The sequence below is a fragment of the Mus pahari genome, chromosome 2 (genome assembly GCF_900095145.1).
Source record: "Mus pahari chromosome 2, PAHARI_EIJ_v1.1, whole genome shotgun sequence".
Lineage (NCBI taxonomy): Eukaryota > Metazoa > Chordata > Mammalia > Rodentia > Muridae > Mus > Mus pahari.
Window position 1 is genome coordinate 150,390,864 of NC_034591.1, and position 7,586 is coordinate 150,398,449.

The window sequence follows — 7,586 nt, forward strand, 5'->3', positions numbered from 1 at the left end:
CTCTCTCTCTCACACACACACACACACACACACACACACACACACACACACACATACACACACACACTTTGGTGACTCTAATTGCACTCGAGGGTATTGTGTTAAAACTGCAGTAAAAGACTGGGTGACCAGGTTGCTTCCCAACCTGAACGTCTGCACGGCTCTTGCTACAGTGGCAGATGTTCTGCTTGTTTGTTTTCATGATAACTCTTATAGTTGGTCCTGGATTCTCATTACTTTAGGGAGGGGAGATGGCTCAGTGGGTGAAGTCCTTGCTGTGTGGATGTGAACACACAAGTTCTGATCCCCATGTAGAGCTAGGCATGGAGGCTCTCATCTGTCACACCAGAGATCCTACGGGGAGATGAGTGAGATGAGAGGTAGAGACAAAAAAATCCCAGGGGGTTATGGCCACTTCATTTGGCCAGAGAGCATAGCAGCTAGGAACAAGAGACCCTGTCTCAAATGAAGTGGAAGCCAGGCCTGACACCCAAGGTTGTCTGCTGACTTCTATGTGCATGCTGTGGTATACGTATGCCCACACTGACAGACGGGAACATGGCTCCCACCTCCCATGCAGATTTAAAACCAAATCACTTGGTTGGTCAAACAGACTGAAACAGTTCAGATTCCTAGACACTAAATTATAGAAGCTGGGTGTGGAGTGGTCAGGCCAGCCAGTCAGCCTGGGCTCCGGAGCAGGAGCTGTCTTGCTGTCTTGCTGCCGTATGCCTCAGTGTCTTTGCACATGGTGTTCCCTCTACCTTTCCCAGTGCCCCCTCACCAGAGGTGCAAAGCCATTAGATGTATACATAGAGTGGATATGAAGGAATTAGCTTATACACCTATGGAGGCTTCGAAGTTCCAAGTTTTCAGAGTGGGACCTGAGGTCTGGGACACAGGAGGAGCCATTGCTGCAGCTCAAATCTGAAGGATGTCTCTTGGCCATGAACTTCCCCCCACCCCCACCCTCATGCTCAGAGTAAGCCATTGTTCTGCCGAGCCTTTAACCAATTGGATGAGGCTCACCCACACTATGGATATCATTCTACTTTACTCTAGCTCTCCAGGTTTAAAGGTTATTTTCATCCCAGAATGAACTTTAGAAACATACAGAATCATGTTCAGCAAAAATCAATCAACCTACCAACCAACCATCAGTCACTGGCTCAATAACGTTAAGCACTGGAATTGTTTGCCTGTCAACTCCTTCTAAGTCTTTTTTCTCTTTAGACTTTTGTGTTTTGAGACCGAGTCTCACTAACCTGGGCTGGCCTCAAACTTGTGATCCTCCAGTCTTAGCCTCTTCGATGCCGGCATTATAGGAGTGTGCTCCGTGCTTTTTCTTAGCTTCTCTCTCTCTCTCTCTCTCTCTCTCTCTCTCTCTCTCTCTCTCTCTCTCTCTTTCGAGACAGGGTTTCTCTGTATCGCCCTGGCTGTCCTGGAACTCACTTTGTAGACCAGGCTGGCCTTGAACTCAGAAATCCGCCTGCCTCTGCCTCCTGAGTGCTGGGATTAAAGGCGTGCGCCACCACGCCGGGTGCTTCTCCTAATTCTTAAACGCACAGCTTAAACATCTTGGTTCCTCTATGGCTTTTCTCCAGGACACCACCAGGTTTTGTACATCCCTTTGTTCTTGCTGCTGTCGTGTGTACATGAGTGTACGTGTGGACTTTGTGTGTTGTGTATGTGCAGGTGCATTTACCCATGTGCACACACAAATAGGCCAGAGGCGGGCATAGTATGTCCTAGCCTATCACGTTCTGCCTTCTTCCCTTAAGACAGGATCTCTCATGAAAACCACATCAAGACTGGAAGGCAGTAAGTCCCACCCGTCAGTTATGTTGTCTGTTCCCTAGCACCTCTCCCCCAACCCTTACCCAAGTGCTGGGTTACAGACATCTGCAGCCATGCCTATCTTCTTATATGAACCTTGGGGATTCAAGCTCAGGTGTTCATATGAATGTCGTAAGTGAGTGCCATATTTACTACGCCATCTCCCCAGCCCCTCAGTACAGTCTATATGTATTTCACAGTACTCAGGATTCCACATACTTGCTATCCATGGGACATGGTGCTTGGAACTTATTGGAGCCAATATACTAGATAATCTACCTTCCCCATGCCTAGCATGGAAAACTGCTCATACAGTAAAATGATGGATTAGTGGGAGAAAGCAGGAGCTAAAAATCACTGCAGCATTAAGATATTTAATCCCCCAACAATGAGCTTCCCCAATATTTGTTATGTCAGAGAAGTAGCAGAGATGATGGATCTCCCTGGTCACTCTGCCCCAGATATGTGTGTAGGCATTCATGTGTCCATGCCTATGATGACAGACAGACCCTGGAAAGGTTTGCCGAGGTCATCAGAGAAGTGTAGAATGATTCATTCTCGTGTGTTTTTCCTAGAGCAAAGGGGAAAGTCATTGCCACAGAGTCAGACTGGACAATGGCCTGAACTTGGGCTTGACTCTTACAATCCCAGAGCCTCTCTTTTTCTCTAATCAGTCACACGGGGATGACAGTCAGAACGCTTATAACACAGTGTTAGAGAACTCCAACCAAACTTAACTTTGTCCCAATTCATCCGTGTTTGAGTTCACATCTGGGGTATGGCACATGAACTCCTGACCATGACAGGGAACATGCCAGCCAGTTCCAAAGGTACTTTCATTTCTTTTTGGCTTGTTTACACGTTTTGACCTAAAGGGAGGACATAGGCTGAAGGTGAGGCACTCTGGAGTGGAAGGACAGGGAAAGTGGATAATCGGGGCACCGTTTTGTTCTCTATTCAAGTTGGTGACTCAATGTTTTTAAGGACATGGGAACTTTTGAGGATGAGAAGTAGGTATAGATTCTTTCTCCAGAAACATAACCTTTCAGGAGACACGTTGCCTATAATTTTAGAGAATTTGTGGCCCCATAGACCCCAATTGAAAAAAACTTGAGTTAAAATTACTTGTTCCCAGGGCTGGAGAGATGGCCTAATCATTTGTAAGAGCACACATTGCTCTTGTAGAAGTCCCAGGTTTGATTCCCAGCACCCACGTCAAGCCACTCACAATCACTTGTAACCTCGGCTCCAGGGGACCTGATGGTTTTGGCCTCCAAGGGCAACTGCCTTCCCATGTGCGCATGCACACACACACACACACACACACACACTCACAATACACTTACACACACTCACACATACACTCACACTCATACTCACTCACACACACACACACACACACACACACTCTCATACACACAATTGAAAATAAAAATGAATCTTAAATAACCCCCCTTCCCTCCTATCTTTGCTCCCTTCTTCAGCCTACATCTTCATGAACTTGACTGTGTGTTTGGGAGTGGCTCAAGGATTGGGGATGGATACACGTAATTGAGGACCAAGAAAGGCTTCCATGTTGAATGACTGCTTTTTTTAGAGAATTCGCAGATGTGTCATCATGCAGATAATGACCCATTATAAGGGAGGCCATCATCACAGGACAGCTCAGAGTCTCAGGGGTCATCCAGATTACTAACTTCAAGTCCCCTGCATGATCCTGGGCTATACATTCTGTCTGTACCTCAGTGTCTCTATCTTTAAGATGAGGATAGCATAGTGCTACCATTTTGAATTAACAAAAAGATTAAATATGCTAAGGATTTAAAAAAATATATATTTCGGTAAGGATTTAGTATGATAGCTGCCACCAATACTAATTTTGATCATCATTTAGTAGCTTAAGAAATTATTTTCTTTAATTGTGGTACAAAATAATGGGTTTCATGATGGCATTTTTTCATACACAATCAAACTTGAATCCTGATGGTTTTAAAGTAGCAAATAACACATACAAAGCACGTCGTACTGCAAATGGTAAACCCAGCACCCCTTACCATCCCAGCTGGAGAACCAGAGAGCTCTTTCTAGGAAAGAAGACTGTTCTGAACTGATTTATTTTTAAATAGAAATTTTAGGTTAATAGAGTAGCTAGAACATCATCTTGGATTTGTTTTTTCAGACCCAGTGAGACGGGGAGCTACTTTTCCATAACGTAATTGATTTTTCCTGCTGTAGTGTAAAGATCCTCCCACTGGGAGAGGGAGCCAGGCACACTATTGGACACCACTTGTTTATTTAGGGAGGCTTTCTAGACCGATAATTATTTTTATAGCAAGACAACAAAATGTTATATCAGTTTAACAAAGCAGATACTCTCCATGCCAGGTGGCTGGGAAGGAAGAAAGAAAAAACGATGACAGATAAAGCACCTACTGTGCAAGTGGAGGACCTAGTTTCATTCCCAGCCCTTGCCCCTGTAAAGATGCTGTGGTGGTGCTCTCTTTGTGACTCCTAGGGCTGACTGGCCAGACAGCCTAGCCTGACAGCGAGCTCCAGGTCTCAGTGAGAGACCCTGCCTCAATGAGCAAGGAGAGTGGCTTCGAGAAACACCACCGACATGTGGTGCACGTGCACCGCCCCCCTCACCCCGCACCCCCTTATGGATTTTATTTACTTTTGGCTCTTCTCTTCTCTTGCACTTCCCGCAGACCCTCCACCAAACTCCCCAGTCTTCTTCTTCTAGGAATTATTAGCCATTGCAGAGCAAAAGCAGAAGTATCCGGCAAATGACCTCGAAGAGGAAGCTTTGGCACCTGCTGCCCTGTGTCCCATCCACTAGGGGACGGTGCAGCTGAGTTCTCGTCCAGAAGATGGCGCTGTCTGCAAAACCCAGCAGAAATTCAGTGTCAGAGAGGAGGAGGGAGAGAGGCGTGGCAGGACCATGGGTCGGTGTTCTAATGGTCCTAGAAGTATGAATTGTTAATTTTAAAGGGGGCACTAATTTCCATGCTAACTGTAATTAAGTCTAAGTATATGGAGACATGTTCGGGATTGTCAACAAGCTTGATGAGCCGGATCTCCTAGCAGCCTGTTTGCAGGAGAATGGAGGACCCTCCTGGGAAGAACTCATCCTGAGGGAGTGAGTTGCTATCAACTGGACCAGTCACAGTTGCTCCCGCATCCCTAACTGCTAATTGTGCCAATGGTTTGGAAGTGGCTTTTAAGCCCCATGAACACCAGACTACAATCTTGCAGGGTAGAGACAGGAATCTACACAAACACTGTAATGCTTCTCTACTGAGAACCCTAGAAAACACCATGGTGCAACCCGCAGTCTTGGGGTTCTTCTGGTAGAGTGGAACCCCAGAGTCCCTCTAGAGTGGGTCCCAGGTGGCAGCTGATATGGCATCTAGCGCTGTGATAACGTCTTTGGGGACACTGATAACAATGGCTGGAAACATCTCTCTCCTGACGCTTGTTTTCTACCTGGCTCTTGGCATTCACCTGTGGTGGTCTCAGGTGTTTGAATATTTGGGCCCCCGTTGGTGGTGCTGTTTGGGGTGGCTTAGGAGACGTGGCTTTGTTGGAGGAAGGATGCCACTGAAGACGTTCTTTGAGAGTTGAAAAGACTGGCGCCATTTCCGGTTTGTTATCTCTGCGCCCTGCTCACAGTTTAAGGGGTGAACTCCCAGGATACGGTTCCAGTTGCCATTCAGTCTGCTGCCGTCCTTCCCCATCGTAATGGTCACGGTCTTATCCCTTTAGAACCCAGCCCAAGTGAACCTGTCCTTCAATCCCGTTGCCTCTGTCCCGGTGTTTTATCACAGTGATAGGAAGCTAACTAATACGCCATCTCTTTTAGGTTTCAAAGTAAACTCAGGAAGTAGATCCACGTGAAGGCTCACTGTTCAGGAGGGGAAACTGAGGTGACTCATCACACAGGTAAGGCTCAGAAGTTTCAGACCTTGAACTCTGATGGGCACACAGCTGCAGCCCTTGGTGCCTTCAAGAACAACCGGACTTACGCATAGTCTTTGCTTGGAGGGCACAGCAAGGCTCTGGTGGAGAGGGTACTGGGCCATTCAGAACGAGTGTCACTGTCTTAGGCCTTTGTTATACTTTTGGACTTGAGGCATATCTGGAAGACATGGGCTTGGGGGAGACGCTAGGTATTTCACAGTCTAGAGGAAAGAGAGGAGCCACCGCAGGGAAGGGCAGGGGCATCAGAGCTCAGCTGAGGAACAGGACCACGATGCCCGCCAAGTTGGATGAACTTAGAAGATTTCAAAGCTGGAATATATGAGGCTCAACAGAGCACAGGATGGAGGGGGAGGTGGGCTTTTTACTTCCTTATGACTCTGGGGGCTTTTGGGTTGAGTTAAGTCTGTGGGTTCATGTGCCAGCCATGTATCTCTGATATCATGCCTATGCCTGTGGGTTTTGGTCAATGCAGCTCGAAGATGGTGTCAGAAGGTGGGTGTGGTGGCACATGACTTTAAATCTAGCACTAGGGGGGCAGAGAGAGGTGGATTCTGAGTTTCAGACTACAAAGCAAGTTTCAGGACAGACAGAGCTACACAAGAGAGGGAAATTGCCTCAAAAAAACTTCCCTAAAACAAAACAACAAATTAAAAATAAATTTCAAATATTAAAATTAAATGTTAAAAATAAAAAAAATTTTAAAAAGATTGCAAAGAAAATAACTTTTTTTGGGGGGTCAATTCTCAATTATCTCTGACAAGAAAGGTTAATTGAAATCTGCAGATTTCAATGGCTAATAGCTTTTTCTTCTTATGCAACCTGTCTTCCACCACGGCTTCCGGAAAGCAGCAACACTGAATAACTGGATTTTCACATTTATTCTTCTCGGTCCTTCATCTAAAGGGTTAACAGACAGTGGACTGGCCCAGATGTGAGAGCAGCAGGGAGAGGAAGGGAAGCAGAGGGCCTGGAAGGATCCACTCAGCACCATGATCCTAAGGTGCCCAGAACCAGGATATGCTGAGGTCACTGTGTCTGCTGCAGGGGACAGCAGATAAGATGGAACATACGCTGTGGCATAATAGCTGCCACAGATGTCACCCAACTGGGCACACCACCAAGGCTATATGCCCTAAGGGACTTGGAAAACTTCTCTTGGGAAAACACAAAGACCTCACTGGGGAACACATAGTAGGTACAAAATTGAGGTGCACTGACCCAGGCACTGTGACAGGGGAAAGAGTTCAGAGAACAGCCCTGTGCCCAGGGCCTTTGCATGCCAGGAGGGTGAGAGACACATTAGCCTTTCAAAAATACCTTTTATTTAGAGACGGTCTCACTGCGTTCCTCAGGCTGGCCTTGAACTTGTAGTTCTCCTGCCTCGGACTCTGGGCTAGCTGGGATAACAGGCCTGCGCTGCCCTGTCAGACTAAGTTAAGCCTATGCTGATGAGGATGGGGGCCCTGGGAGGCCCTTGTGTCTGAGAGTGAGGTCAGGCCATATTATCTGGAACGACAGTCTTGATAACCAGAGAGGGTTTGGGTTACTCTAGAGGCTCTCTGGGGGGATGGCAGTGCAGCTGAAGAGAGGGCGGTGGCAAGAACCTCTCCCCTCTCCTTTTCTGAGTCAGAGTCTTATAGCCTAGGCTGGCCTGAAACTTACTGTATAGCTGGGGCTAGCCTCCCTACTCTCCCGGCTCCATCTCTCATATGGTGGGATTGCAGATACATATTGTCATGTCATGTCATGTCCCTTCCCTTCCCCTTCCC